The sequence below is a fragment of the Arachis hypogaea genome, chromosome 15 (assembly GCF_003086295.3).
Source record: "Arachis hypogaea cultivar Tifrunner chromosome 15, arahy.Tifrunner.gnm2.J5K5, whole genome shotgun sequence".
Classification (NCBI taxonomy): Eukaryota; Viridiplantae; Streptophyta; class Magnoliopsida; order Fabales; family Fabaceae; genus Arachis; species Arachis hypogaea.
In genome coordinates, this window is record NC_092050.1 from 105909304 (window position 1) to 105927270 (window position 17967).

The 17967-nt window shown below is 36.8% G+C and overlaps 1 non-coding gene across 1 annotated transcript; it reads left to right on the plus strand.

The window, feature by feature from the left end:
• The first annotated feature begins 16560 nt into the window (after positions 1 to 16560).
• Positions 16561 to 16668, plus strand: LOC112753625 (small nucleolar RNA R71). Its single transcript, XR_003178001.1, has one exon. It is a non-coding gene; the product is annotated as a small nucleolar RNA R71 (small nucleolar RNA).
• The last annotated feature ends 1299 nt before the right edge of the window (positions 16669 to 17967 follow it).

Consider the following 17967-nt stretch of genomic DNA (forward strand, 5'->3'; position numbering starts at 1 on the left):
ACTTACCATCATTTAATCTTTCCAAAAAATATTTTAATTAAGCATCTTGAACTGGGGCTCCAGCCTAACTCACCTGCCGACATTATACACCTACTCAAAATGTCCGATTATGCTTCATTAAAAGCTCAACCTCTCATTAAAATACTTTCCCAGGCCAAGCTTGGGGCTGTGGTCTGGCCATTACAAATTCAATATCATAAATCGGCTTTATCATTCACAACTCGGCATTATTCACATTATTACCCAGAAATTGGGTTATAGTTCGCATTGCAGTCATTACTCGTAATTTACGTTATTAATGGCGTTACAGTTACTAATCGCAATCAATGTCATTTATTAAAAAGTAACGTTACAAATAGCTTAACGGACTGCTTCACAAAAGTGAAACGTCAAACACTTATTATTGCTCTTTATACAGGCAATAAACACATGAATTCCAATACTAACTTAAGCTTCGAGTGCCTTTGCAGGTACACTTGTTTCTTGCTCAAAGCTCTACGCGATTGGACACCCTCTTGGAGTAAAGCTCGGATTATCACAAGCTTAAAGGTCGGCACCGAAGATAATAGCTCGGCGTCGACTCCCAGAGACTGAGCTCTCCCTCTAGGTATCCATACAAGAACACCACAGTATAGGAGGATTTTCATTCGTATCAAGTGGCGCGGCCATGCTTCTTGCAACTGTATATATATGATACTGAGCACGAGTTACAAAATAGGATGCTGGAGAACACACAACTGCATGAAAATTTGGTTTGAAGCTACAACAATTTTTGCACTGATATAATCCTTTTATCCATGTATTCTGCCAGCTTGCACAATGACTAGATGTGCAAGAGTGTAGTTTGGTGTAGGAAAATGAAGGCTTTTTCAGATTCAGAATCATATTTTGGCCTACCACTTAAAAAAAAGAAGACAAACATGAATATCCATGACATTTAGGCAAAATTAATCTTCCGTAAATAACTAACATGCATTTGGGTTTATAGGTATACTCTTTTAAATTAGGATAACATTTTGTCGTTATTTCTTGAACTATACCTTGGGTAATGCTAGGAGACAAAAGATACAGCCAGAACTTGTCTTATTTAGCATTCATTAATTATCGCAACAATTAATAAATGCTAAATAAGGCAAGTTATGGCTGTTTTTGGCTGATTTTTTTTGTTACAAAACATTTCCGTTTCTGATATATATACATATATCTTCATTGTGTGCTTTTATAATTTAGCATTTTAAAGGTTTTTATGATAAGTTTACTCTCAACAAATTATCATAATGTTAATTTTAAAATGATGAAAAAATACTTACATGACAAATTAAAGGGTAAATGATATATTAACACCAACACTAAATATGATATAAATAAGATCACGTAAATATTAAAATTAAAAAAGGTAATCTAATAAATTTGAAGAATGAATAATATATTTAAAAATAAAATTAATTTCTTCAAAATAATAGAAAAGCGGTTGAACAGCACGTTAGTGCCTGTTGAGCCGCTAGTATTTATAATGATGATGCTCTTAATTTTCTGCATTTTTTAATTCACGTTTATATTGTTTTGATAAGTTTCTTCTTTATAGGCATGAGTCTTTAGATTTAATTATAAGTTCTTTTTTTAATCTTATGGCAAGTTCTACTATAATGTCTTTTCTCCCTGCTGCTTCCATTTTGTAATTACTTTAAGGATCATATGGACTGACGTTGGGGAGTGAAAGGGATGTCTTATGATTGAAAATTAATAATAATTTTCCTTTCTTATTATTTGATTTGATCTGTTTTTAACTAAGTAAGTGCTAAATTTGAAGTATGCTTCAACTATTTTGTTTAAAGTGATTAACTGATTTGTATAACTATATATATTTTTATGATTATGTATTAAGAATAATTAGCTGTGAATTTTGTAGTTTCAGTGAAATTGGGGAGGCTCTCACTTGGAGGAGCAGCACCAAAACCTTCAAGTACTATTTACATATGGTTGTATGATAGTCTTGGATTCAATACATGTCTTTCCCAATTATTGGTTAGTTACATATGTTTCTTCCTATGAGAATTTCGTTATAGCGAATCAATACCATTTGACATAATAAATAGTAGGTAACATGTCTCTAAATTAATGTAGGACTATTCATCATCTGGTAGTGTCCTACATATATATTTACATGTCTCTAAACATTTAAGAATTTACATGAGAATATTTTTCTTGACTTTCTTAACAAGGATTGCACTCCGGGTTAAACTCATGTTGTCTTTAATAATTTCTCAATTTTCTAGCATTGGTCTTGTATGCAATTATTAGCTTGCTAAAAGTAACAAATTGTATCTATGTCAGTGGAGAGTGTGGAATATAGTCTCTCTCTCTGTCTCTATCTCTCTCTCTCTCTCTCTCTCTCTCTCTCTCTCTCTCTCTCTCTCTCGTTGGTCAGTGTTCTCTTCCCTCTCAAATTTCCTTTTCCAACTACTCTGAACCCAACCTCCACACAGGTAACTATAAAACACTTTTACTGACTCTCTCTCTACTTTCTTTTCACGTGTGCTGCAATTGATAATGTGTGGAGAATCTTAGTTTACATGTTATAGATAAGATAATGTCATTGATAATGAACAAAAGGAAACGAAAAAAGTTATTGGCTTTGTTTGTGTTGCAACTATCTAAGGGTGTCTTTTAGCATTTTTTTATTCTATTATTTATCTTCCTCCTAAGAAGTAAGAACCTTATGCTAAAAAGGGATTTATTTTTTTAAATATAAGTTACTATTGGAAAGTTTATTGTTATGGTACAGTAGATTTTGGGAAATTAGGAGGGGGACAAAACAGCAATGAAGAGATAGCTTGAGAGGATATTGTGTATGGGTGGGGAATGAAAAAATGATATTAGTGTGAGGTTGGTGGAATTTTATCATGTTATGGAATTGAAAATTAATCATTGAGGTTGGGGGTAGTGGTGGTTGTACCTTGTTTGGGAGATTGTTGCAAGTTTTTATATGGTTGAAGAAGCCTTACAGTTCTTTAGCCTTGAGCGTTAGTTTTAGTTTCTATAACTCCTTTAATCGTTGATGAGAGAGAATTTATCGTATAATTCAGAATCAATCAAAACAAGCATCAATTCGTTGGTAGCATAGTCCAAACCAACAATAAATTCTCACAATCAAATGTTAATTCAAACTAAAGTAACCAAGATCAAGAGTAATTCAAGTTCGGGTCGTTCTTGCCTAGGAGTTGCAATTAAGTGATTAGTTATTGGCTATGGAAGGAAATGGGGATTGGATGACAAGATATGCAAGAAAAGCAAGTAATGTAAATGGCAAGAAATTAAATGATCCCGCAAGAAATCAAAGTCAAAGCAATAAAAGTCAAAGCAATGAAACTTCAAATGCAAGGAACTCTTGGCAAGTAATTGAGAGCTAAGGTTACCTATCCTAGCCATTGACCATAAACACATGATGATTATGAAGAGTTAATCCTACTTAGTCAACCTTACATCGAAGATAAGTCAAATAGGCATAGTTAATTCCAATCCCTAAGTCCTAAGTCAACACTATAGGGTCACTTAGAGTCAAGAAAAACCAAATCAACTAACTACTCTAATATATCAAACAAGAATGGACATCAATGACTCAAGGGTCACCAAAGTCATCAATTTCAAGCCAAGAGTGAGGAAAAACTATGTAATAACTAAGCCAAGCATTTCATCAAATACTTGGTGTGCATGAAAATAAAATAATATTAAATTGCAATCAAATAAATTCTAAAGCTACCAAAACAAGAAAATAGCAATAACAACTAAAGAAAGCAATAAATGAACATAAAACATAAATTGCATTAATTGAAAGTAAAATTAACAAAGAGTATTCATAACATAAAATGACAAGATAAAGGAAATAACAAAGGAAATGAAGAAGAATAAAGATGCAATAACAATAAATGACAAGGAAAAGTAAATGAAAACAAGAATTAAAAGTAGAAATTACAAGAAATTAAACTAAAGAACTCTAATTCTAGAGAGAAGGGGAAGCTTCTCTCTCTAGAAAACAACCTACATAATGCTAAACTAACCCTAATTTCTCCCCCCTTTCACATGGAGTGAGGCCTTGTTTAATTTAGGAAGAATCAGCTTCAGAAAGTCCAAAAACTGGGCTCTGGAGGCCCAAAAATCGCTCCCAATGATTTGCAATAAATGAGTCACGTGCTGGGATGTGTGCGTACGCACAGGATGTTGTGCGCATGCACACATGACTGTGTGGTTCTTGTGCGTACGCAAAGTGGGTTGTGCACACGCACACTCCAATGTGTGCTTCTCCTTTGTTTTCTTCATGTTTTCTCCCAATTCCATGCTCTTCTTCCACTCTTATCAAGCCATTCCAACCTCATACACCTGAAATCACTCATCAAAACCATCAAGGCATCGAATGGGATAAAAGTGATTAAATTAAGCACAAAATAGTATGTTTTCACAATTAGGCACAATTAAGGGAGAGAACACAAAAGTATGCTATTTGGATGAATAAATGTGGGTTTATGTGATGAAATCCACCCAAATCAAACCAAAATATATCGTCAAATATGAATTCATCAATTCTCCCACACTTAAACAATAGCATGTCCTCATGCTAATCAGAATCAAAGGAGAAGGATTAAGGAGGGTAAGCAATTTATTAAATGCAACTACTTATATGCATGCAACTATACTAAATACTATCTATCTATATCTATACTATGGCTCCTATTAAGTTTGGCAAAAACAAACAAAAGAATTCCAATCAATCTAAAGCAAGACTTAGGGCCAACACAAGAAAATGATGCAATGTGCTCAATGTACGTCCGAAGATTTGATTTGAAATTTTCAAAATTCATTCCAACAACTTGCAAGAAGATACAAGAGAAGAGATTGAAATATAGAATTGAGTGATCGAACCCCTCACCGGATGTGTATACACTCTAATCGCTCAGTGTTTAGGGCTTAATCACTCAATTCTCCTTTAATCATGTTTCTCAAAGATTTGCAAGTCATCTAACAATCAACTAATATTTGATGCATGAATGCAAATATCATGAGGTCTTTGGAGGGTTGTAATGGGGCTAGGATAAGGGTAAGATTAATATGGTTAAGTGGGCTAATAGATTGGATCTTTAATTAGCTCAAGTATCCTACCTAATCCTATATCATCCTATATACATAACAAAACAACCTAACTATCCATATATCCTTTTCTTCACATTCACTCATGCATGCTTCTTTTCAATTCAACCATATATGCATCTCTTATTTACATTCTTATTACCATTTTTTTATAAACAAAGTATGTACACAAGAATTTTTTCTTTTATTATCAAAAAGAGATGCATATGTTTTAAGTAATGAATGCATGAGTGTTTACCCATTTTTTCAAATATTCTCAATGAACATCTAAAGTAAACTAACTACCAATGTTTCCCACAAATTCCCCCACACTTGATTAACACACACACTCAAACCCAAGCTAATCAAAGATACAATCAATGGATATAATAGTTTTTCACTTAGGGTGAATGATGTGCTTAAAATTAGAACAAAAGGGGATTAAAGGCTCAAAAGTGGTTTACAAAGGTAGATGTAAAGGTTGGCCATATGGTTTTGGGAGTTTAATTCAAAAATGGCATCAATCATACTAAATGCAATTTAAAACATCAAATAAAGGACATAAAGACTTCAAGTAAATCAAAGATTACAATCATAAAAGGAGTATAACACACAAGAACAAAATTTTGTGGTTGATAATGTGCAACCATCCATTAAAGCTCAAATCTCACTAGGTAATTTGTTCAATCTCTTTTCTATGTTCCATAAAAAGAATACTTCAAGCAAGTTCAAAAACAAGTTTTCAAATCTAATCAATGGAATGCCCTAAAAGGGATTTTTTTTTTTGAAATTCTTTGTTATTTTACTAAACTTATTTACTCTACATAGCAACATGCAAATATAACTATCATAAAACTATAATCAAGCAAAGATATATACAAATAAACTAAGCAAAGCATAATATAATGAAATACTAAGCAAATATTCACAAAAACATAGCTACTAAAAACTAAAGAATAATGCAAAGTGTTGAGAAAGAGAAAGTTACGCCCCAAATTTTGCGGATCCTCCCCTACACTTAAACGTTGCACGGTCCTCCGTGCATGCACTCAATCCGGGGGTGAAGAGATGTGAGGCTCCACCTTCAGCTGGTGGGCACCGGGGCTCTGGGTTGCTGTATAAACACATACACAACAATTGAGGAAGAAGTCATAGAAGTGTGGTATGAGAAAAGGCAATCTGCGTATTCTAAATGCACACAGTTTATAACACAACACATTGGTCATATAAAAATAGAAACCACACTATCAAAAGAAATAGCATGTTCTTCAATCAAGTAGTCCTAGGTTGCAAGTAAAGAATAAGTAAAAGTTAAGGCACAAACAAACCTAGGTGACTACAACTAAAGTGAATTAAACATTTGATATTGGATATTGAAGTTGTGCAAGTGAAAGCGCAAGGTGAATAGAAAATGGCACAATCAACAATAACCAATCCAATGAAGAAAGAGAAACTACTTATTCATCATGAAAAATAATGAAGTACTCACATGGTAAAGGTACTTGTTGCAAAAACTGAAAAGCTTGATAAGAATCAAGTTAAGTCACTCAAACAAATGCAAGGCAATAACAAGAAACAAGTACCGAACATGTGATGGAGTTGATATGGAAATCATAATGAACAAGTAATTTCAATTCAATTCACTAAAGTAAAAGTGCACAATTCAAGATGCCACAAAAAGGGATATAGTCTAATGCATATGGTAGCTACAATATATGAATCAAACTCACAATTCAATTAGGCAATCAAACAAAGGCTTAATGCTCAGTGCACATATTCATCAACAATTAAACCAAGACTTAAGTAAGAAGCAACCCATTCAACATCAATCAAACACTTGTAACTTATTCAATTAACAACTATTAAACTAAACTAATATAATTACTAAAATGAGAAATGAAATGTAATGAAAAGCAACTAGAATAAGTAGAAAATAGAGCAAAAGTAAGAGAAGGAAGGGGTGGAGGGGAAAAGAAGAGAAGAAGTAGAGAGAAAAGAAGAAAAGAAGTAAAGTGGGAGAAAATAGGGGTGTGCGTACGCACAGGCACGTGTGCGTACGCACACTAGGTGGAAAAGGGAAGACCTCATGATGTTTGCATTGGTACATTAAATACTTGTTGATTGGTTAGGTGAAGAACAAAGTTAGAAAGCATGATTAGAGAAGAGTAGAGTGATTACCCTATACACTTGAGTGATTAGAGTGAATATACACCATCAGTAAGGGTTCAATGCTTGATTTTATGTTCCCTGCTGTCATGAGCTGTCTTCTTACAAGTTTACTTGTTTTTACTGTATAATTCGAATTAGTGAAATTTGATTTATGTTTGAAGAAGTTATTTACTTTTAACCAAGTGAGCAAAATTATTTTAGCATATAGTTGCATTCATATACATAGGTTGCATTGCATTGCATGAGTCTTACTTTTCCCTACTCATTTATTTTATCTCCTTAAGCTAAGCATGAGGACATGCTAATGTTTAAGTGTGGTGAGGTTGATAAACCACTATTTTATGGTTTATCTTGTGTTTAATTGAGTGGTTTCATCAAGTCTTTACCCACTTATTCATATGAATTGCATGATTTTACAATTTCTTCCTAGTTTTGTCCCATGGTTGAAACTTGCTTCCTGGAGATCCTTAATTTGTGTATTATTAATTCTCCTTTATACCATTCGATGCTGTGATCTGTGTGTTAAGTGTTTCAGGCTTTATAGGGTGGGAATCGCTTAGAAAATGGAGAGGAAGCTTGCAAAAATGGAAGAAACACAAGAAACTAAGGAGATGACCAGCGAGCATCGACGCGCCCGCATGGCTCACGCGTGCGCGCGATATGAAGAAATTTGCAGCAACGCGTGCGCGTTCCTGACGCATACGCGTGGATTAGAGTTCTGCAAGATGACGCGTGCGCGTGCTTGACACGAATGCGTGACACGCCAAAACGACCAGCGACGTGTACGCGTGACTGACGCGTACGCATGACATGCGTGATCTGTAGAATTAATAGAAAATATTGGGGGCGATTTTGGGCCACGTTTTGACCCAGTTTTCGGCCCAGAAACACAGACTAAAGCCAGGGAATGTGCAGAGACTCAACACACATTCTCATTAGGATAGTTTTTAGGTTTTAGATCTGAATCTAGAGAGAATTTACTCCTCCTCTAGGTTTTCTTTACATTCATAGTTTATTAGTTTTATGCTTTTGCTTTTGGATATTGAAGAGTCATCACCTCCGTTGAAGATACTATTCTAGTTTTTTTTCTTACTTCCTATTTATTTATTCCATATTCTTAATTCTTGTTTAGAGTGGTAATTGGATTATTTTGGATTTATTAATGCAAAGGATTACTTTTATTTTTAATTAATTTCCAATCCTTATTTTATTTAATTTTATCATGTCTTCTTCTTTTATTTCTATGAGCATTCTATTCATGTCAATGGAGTAGATTTCCCACTTGACATGGGGGTTGATTAAAAGAAGACACTTGAGTTGGAAGGCTTAAGTGATGGTTAAATTGGAAGTTGTTGGCTAGTTCTATATTTACTAACGCTAGACCTTCCAAGGGAGAGGACTAGGATTTGCGAATAAGAGTTAGCTCAACAAGATAGAACTTCCAATTAATCATTCCCCAGTCAAGGCTTTTTTATTTAGAATATTATAAATCTCTTTTAGTTATTATTACTTTAATTTACAATTGTTTAATTGTTCATTGCCCGACTCAGATTCTCCTCGAAACTCCTGATTAATAAATTAGCACCCTTTTTGGCAACTCGTTGGGAGACGACTTGGAACTCATACTCCCAGTATTTTTATTCTAAATTTTGTGACAACGTTTCTAAATTGATGAGGTGAATTTTAGCTGGTTAAGAGCTATACTCGCAACGTAATTCCTAATTTGATTTCTTAATTGGCCGACTTACGCACTCAAGCCAATTTTTGGCGCCGTTATCGGGGAGTTGCAATTGTGTGCTAAATTATAAATTAGTGTACATATTTTTATTTTTATTTGCATATTTTATTTTTATTTTATTACCATGAGCTATATGTTTCTTTCATTGAATGACGCGTTCACTACCTGATCCAAGCTTAGCCACATTTGATCCTGAAATTGAAAGAACTATTTCATGTATTAGGCGATCTCGACGTCGGTTAGCCTCTGAGGGTGGTGAAGTGATTGTTATCGATTCACCAGTCTCATCTGAGAGCGAATCTGAACTGCCATCTAAGAGCGAAATAAGCTCCTTTACTACTGATTCAGTTGATTCACGTGCAGATAACATGGCAGCACCTAAGAGGATTACTCTCCAGGAAGATAGAGCCCCAGATTTTACACTGCAGCCATATCAAGTGCATCATCCAACTCTGGCTGTAGATTTTGAGCTGAAGATTGCACTAATCAACTTGATGCCCAAGTTTCATGGCTTACCTGCTCAGGAGCCTATCAAGCACCTCGGGGACTTCCAGACAGCCTGTTCTACTGTTAGGCGTCATGGTGCAAATGAAACTTCTATTCTGTTAACCGCCTTCCCATTTTCTCTTGAGGGAAAGGCGAGGGAGTGGTACTACTCCCAACTTGAAGCAACTATTACCAACTAGGATACACTCAGGAGAGAATTCCTGGAAAAATACTTTCCAGCTGAAGTTACTGATAGATTGAGGAAAGAGATTTCCTGCATTGTTCAAGGTGAATCAGAAACTCTCTATGGGTACTGGGAGTGCTTTAAGAACCTTCTGGATGCATGCCCCCAACACATGATTGACAGGCTAGTGTTGATCAGCTATTTCACTCAAGGCATGAAGCCTCGGGATAAAACTACACTGGATTGTGCCTGTAATGGTTCTCTGAGAAAGTACAAGACTGCTGGTGCACAAAATTGTGATCTAGATGTGAAATTGTTGTTCGAAATTGATTCCCTGGCAATGGCTCCAAAAACGTGTGCACAGTACCACGATCCAAACATAACTTCACAACTTCACGCAACTAACCAGCAAGTGCACTGGGTCGTCCAAGTAATAAAACCTTACGTGAGTAAGGGTCGATCCCACGGAGATTGTTGGTATGAAGCAAGCTATGGTCACCTTGTAAATCTCCGTCAGGCAGATATCAAATGGTTATGGAGTTTTCAAATAATAATAATAAATAAATAGAAAATAAAGATAGAAATACTTATGTAATTCATTGATGAGAATTTCGGATAAGCGTATAGAGATGCTTTCGTTCCTCTGGACCTCTGCTTTCCTACTGTATTCATCCAATCATTCCTACTCCTTTCCATGGCAAGCTTTATATAGGGCATCACCGTTGTCAATGGCTACATCCCATCCTCTCTGTGAAAAAGGTCCAAATGCTCTGTCACGGCACGGCTAATCATCTGGAGGTTCTCGATCATACTGGAATAGGGTTCACCCTCCTTTTGCGTCTGTCACTACGCCCAGCACTCGCGAGTTTGAAGTTCGTCACAGCCATCCCTTCCCAGATCCTACTCGGAATACCACAGACAAGGTTTAGACTTTCCGGATCTCAGGAATGGCCATCCATGGGTTCTAACTTATACCACGAAGATTCTAATATCTCGGACTCGGTCCTCTGTATTAGATATCTAAGAGATATTCATTCTAGCTTGGTTGCATGTAGAACGGAAGTGTTTGTCAGGCACGCGTTCATAAGTGAGAATGATGATGAGCGTCACATAATCATAACATTCATCATGTTCTTGGGTGCGAATGGATATCTTAGAAGTGGAATAAGTTGAATTGAATAGAAAAACAGTAGTACTTTGCATTAAATCATGAGGAACAGCAGAGCTCCACACCTTAATCTATGGAGTGCAGAAACTCTACCGTTGAAAATACATAAGTGATGAAGGTCCAGGCATGGCTGAATGGCCAGCCCCCAAACGTGATCAATAGATCAAAAGATAATCCAAAGATGATCCGAAGATGTAAATATAATAGTAAAAAGTCCTATTTATACTAGACTAGCTACTAGGGTTTACAGAAGTAAGTAATTGATGCAGAAATTCACTTTCGGGGCCCACTTGATGTATGCTTGGGCTAAGCTTAAAGTTTACACGTGCAGAGGCTTCTTTTGGAGTTGAATGCCAAGTTGTAACGTGTTTTTGGTGTTCAACTCTAGTTTGTGACGTGTTTCTGGCGTTTAACTCCAGACTGCAGCGTAGAACTGGAGTTCAACGACCTTTTGCGTCATCTATACTTGGGCAAAGTATGGACTATTATATATTGCTGGAAAGCCCTGGATGTCTACGTTCCAACGCCGTTGAGAGCGCACCATTTGGAGTTCTGTAGCTCCAGAAAATCCACTTTGAGTGCAGGGAGGTCAGAATCCAACAGCATCAGCAGTCCTTCTTCAACCTCTGAATCTGATTTTTGCTCAAGTCCCTCAATTTCAGCCAGAAAATACCTGAAATCACAGAAAAATACACAAACTCATAGTAAAGTCCAGAAATGTGAATTTAACATAAAAACTAATAAAAATATCCCTAAAAGTAACTAGATCCTACTAAAAGCATACTAAAAGCAATGCCAAAAAGTGTATAAATTATCCGCTCATCACAACACCAAACTTAAATTGTTGCTTGTCCCCAAGCAACAGAAAATCAAATAGGATAAAAAGAAGAGAATATACTATAAATTCCAAACTATCAATGAAACATAGCTCCAATCAGATGAGCGGAACTTGTAGCTTTTTGCCTCTTGAATAGTTTTGGCATCTCACTTTATCCATTGAAGTTCAGAATGATTGGCATCTATAGGAACTCAGAGTTTAGATAGTGTTATTGATTCTCCTAGTTCAATATGTTGATTCTTGAACACAGCTACTTTATGAGTCTTGGTCGTGGCCCTAAGCACTTTGTTTTCCAATATTACCACCGGATACATAAATGCCACAGACACATAATTGGGTGAACCTTTTCAGATTGTGACTCAGCTTTGCTAAAGTCCCCAATTAGAGGTGTCCAGGGTTCTTAAGCACACTCTGTTTTTGCTTTGGACCTTGACTTTAACCGCTCAGTCTCAAGTTTTCATTTGACACCTTCACGCCACAAGCACATGGTTAGGGACAGCTTGGTTTAGCCGCTTAGGCCAGGATTTTATTCCTTTAGGCCCTCCTATCCACTGATGCTCAAAGCCTTGGGATCCTTTTTATTTACCCTTGCCTTTTGGTTTTAAGAGCTTTTGGCTTTTTCTGCTTGCTTTTTCTTTTTCTTTCTATTTTTTTGCCAGTTTTTTTCTCTTTTTTTTTTCTGCAAGCTTTGTATTCACTGCTTTTCTTGCTTCAAGAATCATTTTTATGATTTTTCAGATTATCAAATAACATGTCTCCTTGTCATCATTCTTTCAAGAGCCAACATATTTAACATTCTTAAACAACAACTTCAAAAGACATATGCACTGTTCAAGCATTCATTCAGAAAACAAAAAGTATTGTCACCATATCAATATAATTAAACTAAGTTCAAGGATAAATTCGAAACTCATGTACTTCTTGTTCTTTTGAATTAAAAACATTTTTCATTTAAGAGAGGTGATGGATTCATATTCACTACTTTAAGGCATAGACACTTAGACACTAATGATCATGTAATAAAGACACAAACATATATAAACATTTAACATAAGAAAATGAAAAACAGAAAATTTGAGAACAAGGAATGAGTCCACCTTAGTGATGGTGGCGTTTCCTTCTTGAGGAACCAATGATGTCCTTGAGCTCTTCTATGTCTCTTCCTTGTCTTTGTTTCTCTTCCCTCATTGCTCTTTGATCTTCTCTAATTTCATGAAGGATGATGGAGTGCTCTTGATGTTCCACCCTTAATTGTCCCATGTTGGAACTTAATTCTCCTAGGGAGGTGTTGATTTGCTCCCAAAAATTTTGTGGAGGAAAGTGCATCCCTTGAGGCATCTCAGGGATTTCTTGGTGATGAGCTTCTTCATGCGTCTCTTGAGATCCATGAATAGGCTCTCTTGTTTACTCCATCCTTTTCTTAGTGATGGGCTTGTCCTCATCAATGAGGATATCTCCCTCTATGTCAATCCCAGCCGAATTGCATAGATGGCAAATGAGGTGAGGAAAAGCTAACCTTGCCATAGTGGAGGACTTGTCAGCCACCTTGTAGAGTTCTTGAGGTATAATCTCATGAACCTCCACCTCTTCTCCAATCATGATGCTATGGATCATGATGGCCCGGTCTATAGTAACTTCAGATCAGTTGCTAGTGGGAATGATTGAGCGTTGAATGAACTCCAACCATCCTCTAGCTACAGGCTTAAGGTCCAGTCTTCTCAGTTGAACCGGCTTGCCTTTTGAGTCAATCTTCCATTGAGCTCCTTCCACACATATGTCCATGAGGACTTGGTCCAACCTTTGATCAAAGTTGACTCTCCTTGTGTAGGGGCGTGCGTTCTCTTCCATTATTGGCAAGTTGAACGCCAACCTCACATTTTCCGGACTAAAATCTAAGTATTTCCCCCGAACCATGGTGAGATAATTCTTTGGGTTCGGGTTCTTACTTTGATCATGGTTCCTAGTGATCCATGCATTAGCATAGAACTCTTGAACCATTAGAATTCTGACTTGTTGGATGGGGTTTGTTAGAACTTCCCAACCTCTTCTTTGGATCTCATGTCGGATCTCCGGATACTCATTTTTCTTGAGTTTGAAAGGTACCTCGGGGATCACCTTCTTCTTGGCCACAACATCATAGAAGTAGTCTTGATGGGCTTTGGAGATGAATCTTTCCATCTCCCATGACTCGAAGGTGGAAGCTTTTGTCTTCCCTTTCCCTTTTCTAGAGGATTCTCCGGTCTTAGGTGCCATCAATGGTAATGGAAAAACAAAAAGCTTTATGCTTTTACCACACCAAACTTAGAATATTGCTCGCCCTCGAGCAAGAGAAGAAAGAAGAGATGAAGAAGAAGAAGAAATGGAGGAGAGGGAGAGAGGTTTGTGTTTCGGCCAAGAAGAGGAAGAGAGGGTTGTGTTGTGTGAAAATGAAGAAGAATGGAGGGGTTTATATAGTGGAGGGAAAGGGGTTAGGTTCGGCCATTTAGGGTGGGTTTGGGTGGGAAAGTAATTTTGAATTTTGAAGGTAGGTGGGATGTATGAAGTAGGTTTATGGGGAATAGTGGGTGGATGTGAGTGGTGAAGGGGTAGTAGGGAAGAGAGCTTGATGTGATTGGTGAAGGGTTTTGGGGAAAGGTGTTTATTGGGAAGAGAGGATGAATGAGAAGAGGGAAGAGTGTGAGTGGAGGTAGGTGGGGATCCTATGGGGTCCACAGATGCTGAGATGATCCTGTGGGGTCCACAGATCCTGAGGTGTCAAGGAATTACATCCCTGCACCAATTAGGCATGTAAAATGCCTTTGCATGCAATTCTGGCGTTTAAACACCGAATTGGTGCTTGTTCTGGGCGTTCAGCGCCCAGATATAGCATGTTTCTGGCGTTGAATGCCAATTCTATGCTTGTTTCTGGCGTTCAGCGCCAGCTTTCCTCAGTGTGCATTCCTGGTGTCTGAACGCCAGGATTCTGCTTGTTTTGGGCGTTCAATGCCAGATGCTCCTTACTGGCGTTTAAACGCCAATAAGCCCTTCCTCCAGGGTGTGATTTTTCTTCTGCTATTTTTGATTCTGCTTTTAATTTTTGTATTTATTTTGTGACTCCACATGATCATGAACCTAATAAAACATGAAAGAACGATAAAATAAAAATAAAATTAGATAAATAAAAATTGGGTTGCCTCCCAACAAGCGCTTCTTTAATGTCAATAGCTTGACAGTGGGCTCTCATGGAGCCACACAGGTGATCAGGTCAATTTTATAGACTTCCCAAAACCAAAATTAGAGTTTGACTGTGGGGGCTTTAGTTGACTCTGTACTGAGAGAAGCTTTTCATGCTTCCTCTCCATTGTTACAGAAGGAGATTCTTGAGTTTTAAACACAAGGTTGTCCTCATTCAGTTGAAGGATCAATTCTCCTCTGTCTACATAAATCACAACTCTTGCTATGGCTAGGAAGGGTCTTCCAAGGATGATGGATTCATCCTCTTCCTTCCCAGTGTCTAGGATTATGAAATCAGCAGGGATGTAAAGGCCTTCAACCTTTACTAACACGTCCTCTACCTGACCATAAGCCTCTTTTCTTGAATTGTCTGCCATCTATAATGAGATTCTAGCAGCTTGCACCTCAAAGATTTCCAGTTTCTCCATTACAGAGAGTGGCATGAGGTTTATTCCTGGCCCAAGATCACATAGAGCCTTCTCAAAGGTCATGGTACCTATGGTACAAGGTATTAGGAACTTTCCAGGATCCTGTTTCTTCTGAAGCAATCTCAGTTGATCCAATGCATTTAGTTCATTGGTGAACAGGGGAGGTTCATCCCCCCAAGTCTCATTACCAAATAAATTAGCATTCAGTTTCATGATTGCACCAAGGAACTTGGCAACTTGCTCTTCAGTAACATCCTCATTCTCTTCAGAAGAAGAATACTCATCAGAGCTTATGAAGGGCATAAGGAGGTTCAATAGAATCTCTATGGTCTCTAGATGAGCCTCAGATTCCTTTGGTTCCTCAAAGGGAAACTCCTTGTTGATCACTGGACGTCCCAGGAGGTCTTCCTCCTTGGGATTCACGTCCTCCCTTTCCTCCTTGGATTCGGCCATGATGGTTATATCAATGGCCTTGCAATCTCTCTTTGGATTCTCTTCTGTATTACTTGGGAGAGTACTAGGAGGGGTTTCAGTGATCTTCTTACTCAGTTGGCCCACTTGTGCCTCCAAATTTCTAATGGATGACCTTGTTTCATTCATGAAACTCAGAGTAGCCTTGGACAGATCAGAGACTAAGTTTGCTAAATTAGAGGTATTTTGTTCAGAGTTCTCTATCTGTTGCTGAGAAGATGATGAAAAAGGCTTGCTATTGCTAAACCTGTTTCTTCCACCATTATTAAAGCCTTGTTGAGGCTTTTGTTGATCCTTCCATGAGAAATTTGGGTGATTTCTCCATGAGGGGTTATAGGTGTTCCCATAGGGTTTACCCATGTAATTTAACTCTGCTATTGCAGGGTTCTCAGGATCATAAGCCTCTTCTTCAGAAGATGCCTCTTGAGTACTGTTGGATGCAGCTTGCAATCCATTCAGACTTTGAGAAATCATATTGACCTACTGAGTCAATAGTTTGTTCTGAGCCAATATGGCATTCAGAGCATCAATTTCAAGAGCTCCCTTCTTCTGAGGCATCCCATTACTCACAAGATTCCTCTCAGAAGTGTACATAAACTGGTTATTAGCAACCATGTCAATAAGTTCTTGAGCTTCTGCAGGCATTTTCTTTAGGTGAATGGATCCACCTGCAGAAGTATCCAATGACATCTTAGCTAATTCAGACAGACCATCATAGAATATATCCAGGATGGTCCATTCTGAAAGCATGTCAGAAGGACACTTTTTGGTCAGTTCCTTGTATCTCTCCCAAGCTTCATAGAGGGATTCACCTTCTTTCTGTCTGAAGGTTTGAACATCCACTCTAAGCTTACTCATCTTTTGAGGAGGAAAGAACTTGTCTAAGAAAGCCTTGACCAGCTTATCCCAAGAGTTCAAGCTATCTTTAGGTTGAGAATCTAACCATATTCTAGCTCTGTCTCTCACAGCAAATGGGAAAAGCATGAGCCTGTAGACTTCAGGATCTACTCTATTAGTCTTAACAGTATCACATATCTGCAAGAATTCAGTTAAGAACTGAAAAGGATCTTCAGATGGAAGTCCATGAAACTTGCAGTTTTGTTGCATCAGAGAAACTAGTTGAGGCTTAAGCTCAAAATTGTTTGCTCCAATTGTAGGGATGGAGATGCTTCTTCCATGTAAATTGGAATTTGGTGCAGTAAAGTCACCAAGCATCCTCCTTGCATTATTATTATTTTTGGCTGCCATCTCCTTTTCTTGTTCCAAAATTTCAGTAAGGTTGTCTCTGGATTGTTGCAATTTAGCTTCTCTTAGTTTCCTCTTCAGAGTCCTTTCAGGTTTTGGATCAGCTTCAACAAGAATGCCCTTTTCCTTGTTCCTACTCATATGAAAGATAAGAGAACAAGAAAAGAAGAGGAATCCTCTATGTTACAGTAAAGAGGTTCCTTATTGTTAGTAGAAGAAGAAAGGGAATAAGAGTGAAGAAGAATAGATAATCCAAACACAAGGGTGAGGATAGGAGCAGTGATTTGAGATGAAGAGAAGTGTTAGTAAATGAATAAATAAATAGAAGGAGATGAGAGAGAGGGAATCTCGAAAAATAAATTTTGAAAAAGAGTTAATGATTTTCGAAAATTAAGATAAAATTAAAATTAAAATTAAAAATTGAAACAATTAATTAATTAAAAAGAATTTTTGAAAAAGAGGGAGGTATTTTCGAAAATTAGAGAGGGATAGTTAGTTAGGTAGTTTTGAAAAAGATAAGAAACAAATAAAAAGTTAATTAGTTAGTTGAAACAAATTTTGAAAATCAATTTTTTTAAAAGATAAGAAAATAAGAAGTAAGAAAAGATATTTGAAAAAGATATGATATGAAGAGGTATATTAAAAGATATGATTTTGAAAAAGATAAGATAAAAAGATATTTTTGAAAAGATATGATTGAAATTAGTTTTGAAAAAGATTTGATTGTTAAAATCACAATTAATGACTTGACCCACAAGAAATCACAAGATATGATTCTAGAACTTAAAGTTTGAATCTTTCTTAACAAGTAAGTAACAAACTTGAAATTTTTGAATCAAATCATTAATTGTTGATAATATTTTCGAAAATTATGAGATAAAATTAAGAAGAAGATTTTTGAAAAAT